We start from the raw sequence: 15,492 nt of genomic DNA, 5'->3' as shown, positions 1-15,492 counted from the left end.
CTAGTTACTCTCATTATTTGATTAAACTCAAATCTTTAAACATGTCACTTGATTATTTAGAAATATCTAAGCACATTTAAGTGCATTCATTGAGTGTATAAATGACTCGATAATAGTCCAACTGTAACGAGGTGGATGGCTCAATAATATTCCAACAATAACGAGATGGATGACTCAATAATATATTATCTGTAATTAGGTGGATGCTCGATAATATTCCAACTGTAACAAGGTGGATGCTCGATAATATTTCATCTGTAACAAGGTGGATGACTCGATAATATTCCAACTTTAACAAGGTGGGTGTCTTGATAATATTCCATCTGTAACAAGGTGGATGCTCGATTATATTCTAACTGTAACGAGGTGGATACTTGATAATATTCCATCTGTAACAAGTTGGATGCTCGATTATATTCTAACTGTAACGAGGTGGATACTTGATAATATTCCATCTGTACTGAGGTAGATGCTCGATAATATTCCAACTATAATGAGGTAGATGCTCGATAATATTTCATTTGTAACGAGGTGGATGCTCAATAACATTCCAACTGTAACGAGGTGGACGACTCGATAATATTCCAACTGTAACGAGGTGGATGCTTGATAATATTCCAACTGTAATGAGATGGATGATCGATAATATTCCATTTGTAACGAGATGGATGCTCGATAATATTCCAACTGTAACGAGGTGGATACTCGATAATATTCCATTTGTAACAAGGTGAATGCTCTATAATATTTCAACTGTAACGAGGTGGACGACTCGATAATATTCCATCTGTAACGAGATGGATGGCTCGATAATATCTCAATATAATTCAAAAATATAAACCTGAAATGGAAGAACAAATATATGAGCCACTTATGGGGTGGAACTCCCAACAAACTACATGCTAAAGTTTATGATTTGACAATCAAAACATATAATCCTCTTATGGGATGGATTCCCAATAAATTGGAATTTAGACTCTTAACATTATCAAGAAACACGCATGCCTAAATTGCCATGCGACAAACATACTAAAAACTAAATTGACATATATGCACATCGTGACTACGGTTTTCTTTGAAAGACAGAATTATCGAGGTGAATGACTTAATTCCTTCACATAAAGATTAAATACACTCTTGTCTTCCTTGCCGAACTCAACAACATTTAAGTCTTTTGCTGACATATTTAATTGTTAACAAAAACTCACAATTATTTGATAACTTCGACTGTCATAGAGATATTGCGGTCACCAACATCTTTCTGACGTGATGGACTCGTTAATTTTCCTTGCAACAATTCTAAGATAGTGTCACTTTTGATCATCTTCAACTTTGATGTCAATTTCACATATAATTTTGTCTTTATCAATTTTAACACCTGCAAAGCTCGACACCAAACATTAGTATCGATGATGAAGTAAAGAGTAAAAGTAAAATTGAAGATCTAGATTTAGTCATTTGTCTTATCGAGATTAGGCTATGATGAGCCTAATTATAACTTCGATTATGACTCGTGACTAGCCATCATCCTACATTTTGTTTCTTACAACTTTGAAAGAATATACAAGTCTTTGGCTTCAATATTCCTGCAACATAAAAAAGAAAATGTTTATAAATCACTTGAGGCAACGTAATGAAATGATGATAAATTGAGATGGAAATTTTTCTAGTTATGTTGAAGAGGCCACGAGAGGCGTAAATGATCTCTTTTTACACGCTTCACAACTTTGACATTGTCATTTTTGTGACTTCGTTGTTCCTGCATTCAAAGAAAAATTCTTAGTTTGAAAGACTGATTTGTGTTGGTCTTGTCTCCACGCTCCTTTATGCGGTTGGCTTACACGCTCGTTCGTCCTTTGTAAGACAGTGTTGATGGAATTTTTGAGGACCCTCCTCAAAAATTATGTCCCAGTTTGAAATATATTTAACTCTCGTAACTTGGTTTGTTAATTCCAAGGTTTCCCATTTAATAATTTTGAGGCCCCTCCTCAAAATTTTGTCCTAGTTTTACTCAATAAGTAACAAATGACATTTGTGGAATTTTTGAGATCATCTCAAAAAATTTGTCGTAGTTGCGTACTTGGTTATTCTAATTTTTTTTAAGATCCAGCCAAAGCTAACTCCGTAGCATTTTGGTCTTCTGTTTTGACTTGTTATATAAGCCTATCTTTGAACAAATTTTTGAGATACTCTCAAAAATTCTGTCTCAGTTTCCATTATAAAGAGAAATGAAAATCTTACGAAAAATATGATCGAACCATTGTGGCGCCTATGTATCCCGTTGAGGTAGGAATCATGTCAAATGTAGTTCCCATCTCAAGGATTAACCAAAATAGGAAATTTTGATAAGGAAATGACCGAGGCCGACATAGGCCGCCTACATATCTCATTCTTAAGAAATCAAGTCCGACGTAGTTCATTACAAAAAATGTGTGATAAAAAAGAAACAAACAGATTAAATATGCTTTTTCAAAGAAAGATAACAATAATTTAATATGCAGAATCTTAACTTATGCTAGACATACTTCTTTTCGACCTTTGATGACGAATATCTTCAAACGACTTAGTTCAAAAATATCTTGTACGCACTCTTAAGAATCCAATATGTTATACCTTGAGGTGGTTTCCTCAATATTGATCAAATTTTTGTTGATCATTTTTTGTATCTTGTGCTTCAGGGTCGAACAATTCCCTGTGTCGTGACCAATGGTTCCTGATTGATAAGCACATATGTGGTCACCCCAATAAAAATTTTCCAAAGTCTTCCTTTTATAGTATGGAGCATTCCATTGCTTTCAACCTTTCATAAAGTTGAGTTTGAGATTCCCTTAATGGTGTAAACACTTTAGGAGCCTTCCTAAAGTTTGGTGGGGGGAAACTTTTTCTGATTGATATTATGATTTTAATATTTACTTTGGGAAGATTATCACATATAGATAGTTGTGACCATACCTACCTCATTTTCTTTTCCTTTCAATGTATCCATATAATCAGTTCTGGTAGCTTTTCTATCAACACGCAATGCGGTAAAGTTTGTGACACTTCCAGTCTTGAAACCATCTTCCAAAAACTTCTCCCACTTTGACGATCTCGACAATTTTTTGTCCCATCATGCAGAACATTCTTTCATAGTACTCAGGCTCTTGAATTCAAATGAACATTTTATTTATCTCACGTTCGGACATGGGAGGTTGAACTCTTGCGGCCTTTTTTCTCCAACAAAGAGCGTATTCTTGATAATTTTCTGTAGACTTCTCATCTGGGGAATTCCAACATGTCCATTTTTTTAGTTCTTGTGATGTAATACACTCCAAAGCTTCTCCACTTAAACTTCAATTGAAGAGACGTGTTAACAATGCTTTATTTTTGCCATCTCCCACGATTGATCACAATAAACTTTCAGATGTGCTAGAGGATTTCCAGTTCCATTAAAAGTGACGAACTTCAGCACTTTAAACCCTTCTGGAATATCCAAATTTGGATGAATGCATAGATTTTCATAATTCAGCCCCACCTCTTTTGAAGCACAATCAAGTTATTTTATCGCTTTTGCAATCTCTTCCTTCATGATCTGCTTAGTCTTTTCCTCATTGGTCTTCCACTCCTTTTCCTTTTCTTCATAATGGTCAATTTTGCAATAAGAAATGTAGTAAAGGTATTGTTCTGCGTGGCCTGATATATCAAAAGTTACTTTTGGAGGTAGGGGTTGAGCATTTGGTTGATTTTGAGTGCTTTTTGCAGGGGTCTGATACATGAAAGGGGGTGTTGATGATTGTTGACATTTAAGCTCTGAAATTGAGGGAGTATTTGAGAGTTATTTGCGTTTGGTTTTGAAAAGGAGGAAAAACTTGAGGGTTGGGATTCAGGCTTTGAAGAGGATGCGGTGCTTGGCATGAAGTGTTGTTCTGATGAAGATTTGGGGTAGTTAAGTAGATTGTTGAGGGATTTTGAGCAGGGTTAGAGGGTGGGTTATTCTGGACATGTTCTAAATATGAATTTAGAGAAGTAAAATGGAGTGGAAGCCTTCTATCGCCTAGAGTGTTGACATTGACAGTCGGAATTAAAAAATCTTGTTTTTTCTGGAGCTCAACCCTCAATTCAACAATCTGTCGCATCAGCTGTGCAATTAACTCATTTTGTTCAATTGCGGGTAGTTGGACTATAGCAACTTCAGTTAGGCTGGTATTCTCATTATTCACTGTCATATTTTTTCTTCTCTCTATCAACAAATTTAGATTGGGAAAGTATTATTTTGAGAACTTTGAATGTTCAACAATTAACCAACACAAATCAGTTTTGAGTACCTGACAAATAAAAATGATTCAAACGACAAATGTGTTATTTTGTGTAGGTAATAGGTAATACAAGATAACACACACAAAATTGTAAGCACACACGAGTCACTTCATTTGAAGATAAACTATCCCACAGATAAATTAAAATTTGTCTATTTGATTCCTATATTAGTGAATTAGAAAAGTTGACATAAATCGAGACAAGGTTGATTTATCGTAATTCGGATTCTTGGTTGAAATGTAACTCTAATTTCTTTGTAAGAGTTTGGAAAATATAGAATTTCTAAAAAATAGGGATCGAACCTTGAAAAGTTGCCTACATATCTTATGGAGGAGAACTCAGGTCCTACGTAGTTCGACCCTTGAATCTCTTTTCTATTTAAGACGGTGAATCTTTTTTCGGATATCAAAAAGTTTGAATTTTTTTGAAAAACTAAAGACTCGAAGAATATTTGGATGCACTTTTGATAATGACGTGATATTTTTGTTTAAAGGGTTCTAGAAAATATTATTATTTTTTCTTTAGAATGATACGGATAGAACATCTTCAAATAAAGCAACATAATCATACAAACAGTTATAACATATAAACAGTTATTGCGATCTATAATATGTGACCCTTTTGAGCCAAGTGTAGGCCTCACGATTCTAGAGATGTATAAGTCATTTGATATATTTTATTGCCCCAATATCCAAATTTATACAAATTTAATGATTAAAACTTAATGGGGATACATAATAAGGAAAATTGGATACAAAATAATCAATCCCAAGCTGGGGTACGACCCTAAATTATGCCTCCACGAAAGATCCTTCTTCTTTCTTGATTTTTTGTCTTCTTCGGGTGCCAACGTCTTTGGATGGACTAGTAGCTTGTGAATCTCTTTCTTCAACCTAAATAAAATATACTATAATCATTACCCTATGAGACAATGATTTTTCAAACAACGTATACATCCTTCAAATTTAATCACATAAGTATGAACATCCATTTAGGCCGTGAGCCGTTTTAGGCTCAAGGTGGCCTTCCTAATGGGACCAACATGCCTTGGGTGTTAGGTTTTCTTAATTCAAAATGCTCTAAATTTGGATGTGGTTTAGCACTACACTAGTTGACTAAGAGTCCCGTTAGAAAGACAGGGAACCCAAGCGGACAACTTACGCTAGAATTCACGACAACCATTGGACGCATGACGAACCAATAAATTCTCGATCATTCCAGGAAATGGTTGAGTATAAAAAGTTCGGTTGCTGTTTCGTAAATCCTCCTTTAATATACTATACATATATATCGGAAGATGCCATGAAATGCAATTACAGTTTATGAAAATTTAAACATATTCAGCACAACAATCATTTTAACAATTAATAACAATTAGTCAAACAGTCAAATCTCATGGTTAGAATTTAATTAATCCCCAGCAGAGTCCCCATTTCTGTTTTTCGAGAAAAATATAATAAAAGAAAAAATGACACAGTTTCAAAAAATCAATTAATCTTATGATTTAAGAGAAACCGATTTTCCAAATTAACAGAGTCGCCACTTAATTTATTTTAGTAAATATCAAGAAAAACTTATAATTATTTTCAAAAGAATTAAATAGATAAAACAATTGAAAAAGGATTCGAAATTCAATTTACACTCCAAGATGGGTTAGGCCCTCGGAATGTCCGCTAACTCGCGGTTGACCGACGATTTGACTAAAAACCTTTCAAATTATTTCCAAGTTTTAAGTAAGTATAGAAATTTCATTTTTTTTATTCATTTACTTATTTTATTATTACTTAATTATTTCAAAATGGAAATAAACTAAAGGGGGATTTTCTAAGGAAAATAATTCGAACTGTCAACAAGACTAATAATGAAAATAGAGTTAAGAATTAAATAATAAATATTTAATTTTAAATTCTAAATGAGAAATGTCTATCTTTGGGAGTTAATTAAGCCAAAATTAAAGATCATGTTAGTTAACACAATAACAAATAAATAAAGAGGAAAAGGGAGGACTATTAAAATTGGGCCTTTGGCCCAAATTCATGTACATATGTCCTACTACTAAAAAATACCCAAATAAGGGTTTGGGTCTATTTGATGAAAAAATGAAAAAATTAGCTATATAGACATAATATAAAACATATTAGTTAAGATAACAACACTTTTAAAATATTTGTTTAAAATATCATAATGACAATATTTTCAAAAATAATTTGTATTCACATTTATATTTTTGGGATTTCCTTTTATTAATTAAAAGAATCCATAATTGGATCAAGCTCTAACCAATAAAAAATTTAAAATAAAAAACAAATGCAATATTCTCACCACATCTTGTTTCTCCCTTTTTCATGTCATTCTCTAAAAATAATTGTCACCTTTCAAGTTCCCAGGTTTTCTTTATTCTTCAAACAAAATTTATTCAAAATTTGATTCTTTAACAAAATCTATGCATTAATTCAAGGATTTTCTTGGTTGATAAAAAATCAGTATACATTATTTCATCAAATTTCGAAAAACATGAAGAACACCAAGGTGAATAAAAAATTCCTAATAATTTGTTTTGTATTTATAATTTCTTTTAAATTTTTGTATTATTTTTTAATTTGTATTCAAACCATTATATGTATTGCTTTCAATATTTGCATTCATTCAAAATCTCATGTTGTATAGTCATGAATTTTGTATTTGTTCTTAATTTGTATTCATCATAAAGGTATGCTATTTAGTTGTATATTTTATTTATAGGAAGAACAACTTTCTATTAGTTTGTTTTGTTTTTATATTTTTTTTCTTTAGAATTTTTTATCATTTCTCAATTCGTATTCAAACCAATACGTATGCTTTTAATATTTGTATTTATTCAAAATCTCAGGTTACATATAGTGTATGAATCTTGTATTTGTTCGTAATTTATATTTGTTCCAAAGATATACTAACTAGTTATGTATTTTAATTAAGAATGATTAGAAGAAATTTTCATTTATTGTTTTTCAGTTTTATTTCACTTTTCCATCACATTATATTTGTATTTTATATATCATTATACAAAATACAATATAAAAGCTAGAATGAATACAAATACACATAATATACCTATTGGAATGTATACGACTTAGGAAAGGATACATAATTTTAAAAAGAAAAATAAATACAAAAAAATTACATGAATACAAATATGTTTATATTAAATAACTATAGATTCATTTGACATACGTACTGGAATTAATACTTACTAATAAATAAATACAAATTTTATTAATAAAACATGAAAACTAGAACGAAAATAAATATAACATACATAATGGAATGAATACGATTTAAGAAAGGATACAAAATTCTGATAAATAAATAAAATAAACATAATGTGAAAAAAGTATGTCAAATAACATAGAGTATCGGATACAATTTAAGAAATGATATAAAGTTCAACAAAAAGTACAACAAAAGTTGATACAAACGAGAAAAAAAACGTTCAACTAAAAAAATGGCAAAAAATCAGCTTTTGAAATGTAACTTAACAATTATGAAAATCTTGTTACTTTTTTGATGCTTCAATTTTCATTTTTTTTCTCCAATTCTTTATATCAAATATACATATTCTCTTAAATAACAATAAAAAAATATATATAACTCCTCATGTTAACAACTAATATATTGCTATTTTTACTAAATAGTTAAAATGTTGTTAAGGAGTCCCCTAAAGACTAAAATGTTGCTGTTTTGCTAAATTTCCAAAAAAAAAAAAAAACTGCTGCGGGGCCATTCTTTTAAATTTTTTTGGGCTTCTTTCAATCTTCAAATGATAAGATATACACCAAGTCTATATATGATATACATCAAGTGTTTGACTCGTTTTGAACTCCTAAATCTATATTTAAGTTTGAACTTCACATTTTCTGTATTTTTCAACCTTCTTCGTCGTTTTTGAACCTGTATACAGTATTTACGACTGTATATTACTGTATAAATCATGTATATCAGTGTATACAACATCTTTTTCTGGCATTTAAGAGCTTGAAAATTCGAATTCCAGCTTTGTTTAACCTCCAGAAACTTGCTTAACGACTTGCTACCAGCTGACTCAAGACATAAATATTTGGGATTTCATGGCCTATTAAGAAATGCAATGAGATAGATCATTGAATCAAGCGAACTCAATCGATAATTTTAAAGGCACAGTGAAAAGAAAAAGAAAAAGAAAAGATAAGGATTAGTGATGGCCTAAATCATATTAAAGTTTGAGAAAATAATGAATTTGAAGTTCATACCGGCACAAATGTCAAGTTCAAATAAACTTAACCATGGAGTACACATTATCCATCAATTTGAACTCAAAAACTTATATAAACATTGTAGTAATCAAAACAAATAAATAAAATGCAAACAAAATTCTGACTACAAACAAGAGAGTACAGAAAATTTAAATGGGATTACACAATAATAGCAACTAACAATAAAGTTACAGAGGAATAATCTTCAAACAATTTCAAGCATACAGAAAACATTTTCAAACTTTGGAGTATGATAACTAGATATAAAAACAACATGCATATCCATATATATTGAAAGAGCCTAAGGAAGAAAGGTTAATCAAATAAAACTATCCTTCTAATCGAAACATAAACTCAAGCATGAGACATAAACTCAAATGGAAAGAGGAGCATGAAATTTACAGTGAAAAGAAAATGAAGAAAGAAACTAAGAGCTCTGCCATATATTTTACTAAGGTAACAAAACAGATCTTCAAGTAGGACAAAGGAAATATTGACTATTAATATAATGTACACCTAACATGACTAAAATAAGAACCAAAATATAAAGAGAAGAAAAACAAATGCTTGGAAGTAGAGCAAATGGATAAAAGCAGACTCAACAATCGAAAGCAAATGAAGTAGATGACGAAATAGGCTTGAGAAGTGAAATATAGAAATTGTCATGATAAAGCTAAAAAGCCAAGACGATAGACAATAGTTAGCCAAAGGGATTACTTAAGCATACATGTTATCAATATTCAAAACTGATTAACGACAATCTAACAACAAAGTCGTGAATTCACTACATCGAAACACCATATCAAATAAGAAAAAAATAAAAAATGAAGAGAGTATTATAGAGGAAACATTACCTCTTCCTTGGCAGCGACTGAGACTAGACGATCAGGGAAAAAGCTTTCCACGATCACAATGAGAATCCAAGAACTTCGGAGAATAGTAAATAAGTGAGAAACCAAGATTAAAAGAAACTCATGATTCTTTTTGGAATCAACATACGATTAAACTACTATAAATTTTATAAGATCCGTCGAAAGCTTTCGTAAGAAAGAAAATCTAAAATGTGGCTATTGGAGTGTTACTTTCTTCCGATTTCTTCCCCTTTTATTCTTCGTAACCCATTAACTCTATTTTTCCCCCACCCCCGAAATAAAGAAGAAGATGGGGAATTTATAGAAGAAAATCTAGGTCAGACTTGGGGGGAATTTTAAAAGATATTTTCCCCATTCGAAATTCAAATCCCTCTTTAAGAGATAAGGTTGTTGCAGGAATTGTACCAGTTCCCAACGGATTGATAATGTAGGCCGTCGATTTTGAGCAAAGGACAATTTGGCAAGGAGATGGAGCCACATGGACTGAATCTCTAAATTGCTCCATGTATGAGAGAAGAGGACGACGCGCGAGAGTAAGAGAGGACTAACGTCACACGACTTTGGTGTTGTCTGATCCGCTGCTTTGCTGGAGTTCTGGGCTTTTTCAGTGCATGAACTGGGTTTCATTGAACTTTTGGAGAGAAGAACGAAGGGTGCGGTGGGGTCACATTTGGTGTGCGTCTAGTTGTTATCATGTGTTGTATGTTTGGCTGGGAACTAAAAGAGAATTGTTGGAGTTGGAAAAGAGATGGGCTGCTGCAATCGAAAATATCAAAAGTCCAAAAACTTGGTCCTGAAATGGGTTAAGGATAAAACTAATAGCTCAATAAATGAATTAATACAAGTTAATTAATGAGCTTCTAAGTCTCAACGAGATAAAATAATTAACTTAAACATACGTTAAATAATCTAAAGTATAAACTATAATATAACTAAACTATTTAAATAACATATTTAATTGAAACCAAAATCTTTTTGAGATGATTTTCGAATATTTATAAAATAAGCTAAATATATACATAATTATATAAAACATACATATTACTTAACAATTATAAAAATGGTAAAAATACTCTAAAATAACTTGCAAAATATTTCAAACTTTGTAAAAAAAAACTAAATATTTCAAATCGTTTTAGAATTAAGAAGCTTGTCAACTAATCATTATTGGCGAGGATCAAAATTGGGCATCAACACATAGTACAAGGTTAGAGAGTCTAAGGCAACACTAGCCTGTCATAGGCTAAGGCCAAACATGCATGAGAAAAAATTTCAGGTAATTTTAAATAGCATGTAGTCACACAACCAACCCTACTAGCCTGGTGCTACCCTCGATACAATAGTAATCAACCCTAAAGCATTATTTCTACGAGGAAAAGCAAAAATAACTAGGCACTTCACCTAGTTTACTTGAACTTTGAATTCTTTGATGGGGTTTTCTGAATTCGCTTGAAACACTATGCATGCATACGAGAGAAAGAACACTACAAAATTTGATATTCTAAACTCAAGGGAGAAGTCCAAATTCCTATGCGAGGTCATTTCAACAAAAAGTGGGTCCAACACCCAAACTCTTTTTTAGTTAAAATCCACAAAGGGGATCCGAACAAACCTGGAAGCCTCGAGATCCCAATGAAGGGTCATTATAGACCAAATTCAACATTCAAAAAATAACGGCGCTGAAGAAGTTCTCATCCAAGCTTGTTTACTCAGGATGTTGACTAAAGTCAAACTTAGGCTATAACTAAAACTTAAATTACCTAATTTCATACACTTGCACTAAACGAATTAGGAGTCATGAAGACCATGCTACTCTCCTAAAATGACCCTTTTAGAGCTGATGAAATCCTCAGAATTGGATTATGAGGTCATCTTCTTATGCTTTTGATCAAGCTGACCATTGAAGGTTCAAAATCTCTAAAACAGTAAAACTCACAAAAAAAATTAAAGGAATGAGTAGGTTACCGAACTATCAATCCTAGCAAGTCATAATTGACTTGGGGTCTCTATAGGAAAGATCTAAATTATGTACATGCGGCATAAACACATGAATGGCCTAGAGGTCATTACACATAATCATATCCAATTGTCATAATGTATCAAATATGACAACCACAAGTTTCAAGTAAATCTATAACAATAAGTGAATCACATAAAAGCACATTAATCAAGTACAAAGGGATATCAAATTTAAAGATTTAACGTGCACAATGTCAATCGAAACTCAAACGAACCGCCTAGAGTTCATGAACCTGCTAGTTATGATCTTGGCATCAAAATCCCTCGGGGGAAATGACCTTGGCATAGAAATACCTCACCAAAAATGACCTTGGCATCAATAAAAATTGTCAGAAATTACCTCGAGTCAACACAAGCTCAAGCTTACTTGTCTTCTTGTCTTAAAAAACAATGTGTTTCAAGAAATGCATTCAAGTGCACTCACATCAATAACAATTTCTTTCTTTCACAATCCAGATCAATCAACATAATAGGAATCAATATAACTCTCACTCTCTCAACAAAGAAACCCAAGCAAGTTTTGTCCCATAGGTTTTCCCATATTTTCCAATCATCATACAACCTAGTTAATGGAAGGTCTCAGGGTTTTTGGGCTTGTAATAGAGTTGAGGTTTAAGATATGGTGAATTTGGATTGGTGACTTATACCCTTTTATAAGTTTTTTTTCAATCATCATCACCTCATCTCATGTTCTATTGCTTTCTTTTCATTTGAGAGCTCAAATCTTGACATTCCACTCAAATTATTTGGACTCCCCCTTTATTATTTCCACTTCTCTTTTACATATTCATTTTTCCAAGCTATCAATATCACATTTTTTTAATAGATGAGTGGTTCCTTCCTTTAGCAAAACTTTTAGATTTGCGTCATATCTCTTCCTCCCTTTTGCCATCAATTGAATTTCATTTATCCTTCCTTTCAACATCACGAACATAGGATTTTGGCAATAGTTGTCTATTCAAACATCACAATACTTCAAAAAGTATTTTTGGTGAGAAGGTATGGCTTCTTTGTCTCAAGAGGATTCATTTGGTTGTCAACAAATAATTTAGGCATTCATTATTAGTGTTAAAATGAATGCACTTCCTCACAAGGTATTCACAACAGTTTATATGAACATTTTGGTTCCCTCATTGAAATTTGCGCAAGATCATGTCTTACATTTACCAAGATTCATACAATTTGACCTACAAGGAAATTCTAGGACTCTACATGCATGCTTTCTAGTAAAACATCACTACACATGGAAATTCAAATACACTCATTTAGCACATCCCAAAAAGATTCTAAAAAGGTGTAACTGTGATGCACATCCGAGGCTTAAATAAAATTGCATCTAGTCAACAAAAGATTAAAAGAGATAGATCAAAGGTGCAACCACATCGATTTAATCCTCGCAACACTAAAAGGATGTATCATGCTCATCATGAGTACTATTAAAGATATTCATATTGAACAAAATCGATCTTCAAATTGTTAACAATAAAAACATCAAGCATTTCACAATTTGAACACATTGAGGATTGAAACATAAAGGGGGAATGAGATACAAATAAAGAGACACATTTACACATTTACTTAAAAGATAACTCTAACTCAAGATAACAAAATAGAAAAAAATAGGAAATATTGGAACGAAAGCCCTCAGCCCCACCAAAAAGAAGAAAGCGGTGTCATCAATACGTGGCAATTGAAATAAAGAGATAGAGGTAGAACAATTTCCTTAGTAAGCACTTGAAATGGTAGCCTACTAGATCGATGATTCACCAAGTAGACCTGGATATCTTAATGAAGTTGAAGTAAGGATATATTTGCTTCACTTCTGTGGGCTAAGAAATGTTTGCCCAAAGTGACTCGGTAAATCATTTTTCTCCATGAGCATCACTGAAATTTTAAGTGTAATGTCTATTTTTCATGCCTGATTTAGGAGACAACAACTAGTTCACAAAATGATATTAGCGCATCACCTAAGAGGTGATGATCATCATAAAAACCAATGGTAATCCCCTAAGGTTGAGCCTCCCAAAGGATGGACTCATTGGAGCTTTACCTACTGTGTTTAGGGAATCATCAAGTTTCTTACATCATCGCCCATTACTCAATACCTCACATGCTAACACCAACATTATTGAAAACAACTAACATATGGGTTGCCTCCTAATAAGTACCTCATTTGACATCACGACATACCACGGATAATTCTTCAACATCCAGATACACCACATAAACATCCCTCACATAATGGCCTTCTGTGACCATTCACTGTGAATCACATCCCTTTTTCATCTTCAATTTCAATCGCTCCATTTCCATACAACTGTGTGACACTGTGCGGACCAATCCAATTGGATATAAGTTTGTCGTGGAAGAGTTTTAACCTTAAATTTAATAATACGGCTATATCCCACGCCTGAAACTCACAAAGTAGTATCTTAGCATCATGACACTATTTCACTTTCTCCCTATTCAATGTTGAGCTTCCATAGTCTTGTAAGCAAAAATCTTTTAGCTACAGAATATGACGCACAGAGTCTTCGAGGCAACATCCCAATTTGTGTTTATCTTCTTTAATCCCTTAAAGCCTTGTGATCGAGTTCTATTGGGAGATGGAAATCTTTCCCAAACACCAACTTGTAAGGAGACATACAAATTAAAGATCTGAATGTCGTAAGGTAGGCCCAAAAGTGAATCATCAAGCTTGCTAGACCAGTCACTACGATGGTCATTCATTGTTTTGGCCAAGATACTCTTCATTTATCTATAAGACGCTTCAACTTGTCCAGTGGATTGTGGATGATATGGTGTAGCCACTTTGTTCTTGACCACATATTTAGAGAGTAAGGCTGCAAATTGATGATTGCAAAAATGTGATCCATCATCACTTATAATTGCCTTTGAAGTACCAAATCTTGTGAAGAGGTTCTTCTTTAAGAACTTTGTAACACTTCATGTTTATTTTTTTGTAAGGCTATAACATCTACCCACTTCGAGACATAATCATATGCTACAAGGATGTACATATTCCCAAAAAAATTAGGAAATGGACCCCTGAAATCAATCCCCTAAACATTGAACAACCATTCAATCTCAAGGATCTGCAAAAGTGTAAATTCATCATATATCGTAGATATACTCGCTTGTAGTTGATATTGGACACAATTTTTGCAAAATGTGTGGGCATCCCTGAACAGAGTAGGCCAATAGTAGCCAGATTGTCAAAGTTACGAGGTAGTATGAATATGCCTATGATGACAACCTATTGGCAAAACCTGGCATGCTTTAAAAATCTCATTTACTTCAACTTCCAGTACACCACCAAATAATATTGTCAGCACACCCTCTAAGAAGGAGAGGTTCATCACATATATAATTCTTCACATCAAATAGGAATATCCTGTTTTGATGGGTACGCGAATCATTAGGTAATAGCCCACATACAATAAAATCTAGGAAAGCATCATCAATGTCTTTTTCGTCAACCACTCAAGTATCTACCTCCAACCTTAAAGTATGGTCCCCTACTTGGTTCTCACACCCGTTTCTATCTTTTACCTCGATGTCAAACTCTAAAAGAAATGACACCAATCGGATCATCCTTGGCTTAGCCTCTTTGTTAGCCATTAGGTACCTTAAGGTTGTGTGGTTTGTGTGAACCAGCAGTTTGGTACCCAATAAATATGCCACCCATAGACCAAAACCAACAATTCTTGTTTCGTCATGGTGTAATTCTTTTGAGCATAATTTAGCATTTTGCTAGCATAATACTTTAGAATGAAAGAACTTGTTTTTGCTCTATCCAAGAATAGCTCCTAAATCCAAACCACTAGCATCGTGCATCATTTTCAAAGGAAGGTCCCAATCGGGGGAATGATTATATGGCCTAAGATAAGTTTCTTTGTGGGTGTTTTGAAAGGCTTCATACAAGAATTATCAAAGACAAATGTGTTTTCTTTCTCAAGGGGTTTACACAATGGAATATCAATCTTGGAAAAATATTTGATAAACCATCTATCTAACTCGACATGCCCAAGAAGATA

At 32.8% G+C, this 15,492-nt stretch overlaps 1 long non-coding RNA gene across 1 annotated transcript; it reads right to left on the bottom strand.

The window, feature by feature from the left end:
• Positions 1–8,185: 8,185 nt before the first annotated feature.
• LOC104645810 (uncharacterized) lies at positions 8,186–9,558 on the bottom strand. The gene is made up of 2 exons (XR_740024.4): positions 9,419–9,558; positions 8,186–8,404 (listed from the first exon to the last, which is right to left on the bottom strand). It is a non-coding gene; the product is annotated as an uncharacterized lncRNA (long non-coding RNA).
• Between the last annotated feature and the right edge of the window lie 5,934 nt (positions 9,559–15,492).

This window comes from Solanum lycopersicum, chromosome 1 (genome assembly GCF_036512215.1).
Source record: "Solanum lycopersicum chromosome 1, SLM_r2.1".
NCBI lineage: Eukaryota > Viridiplantae > Streptophyta > Magnoliopsida > Solanales > Solanaceae > Solanum > Solanum lycopersicum.
The sequence above is the reverse complement of the archived record's forward strand: the minus strand, read 5'-3'. Positions and strand labels throughout refer to the sequence as shown.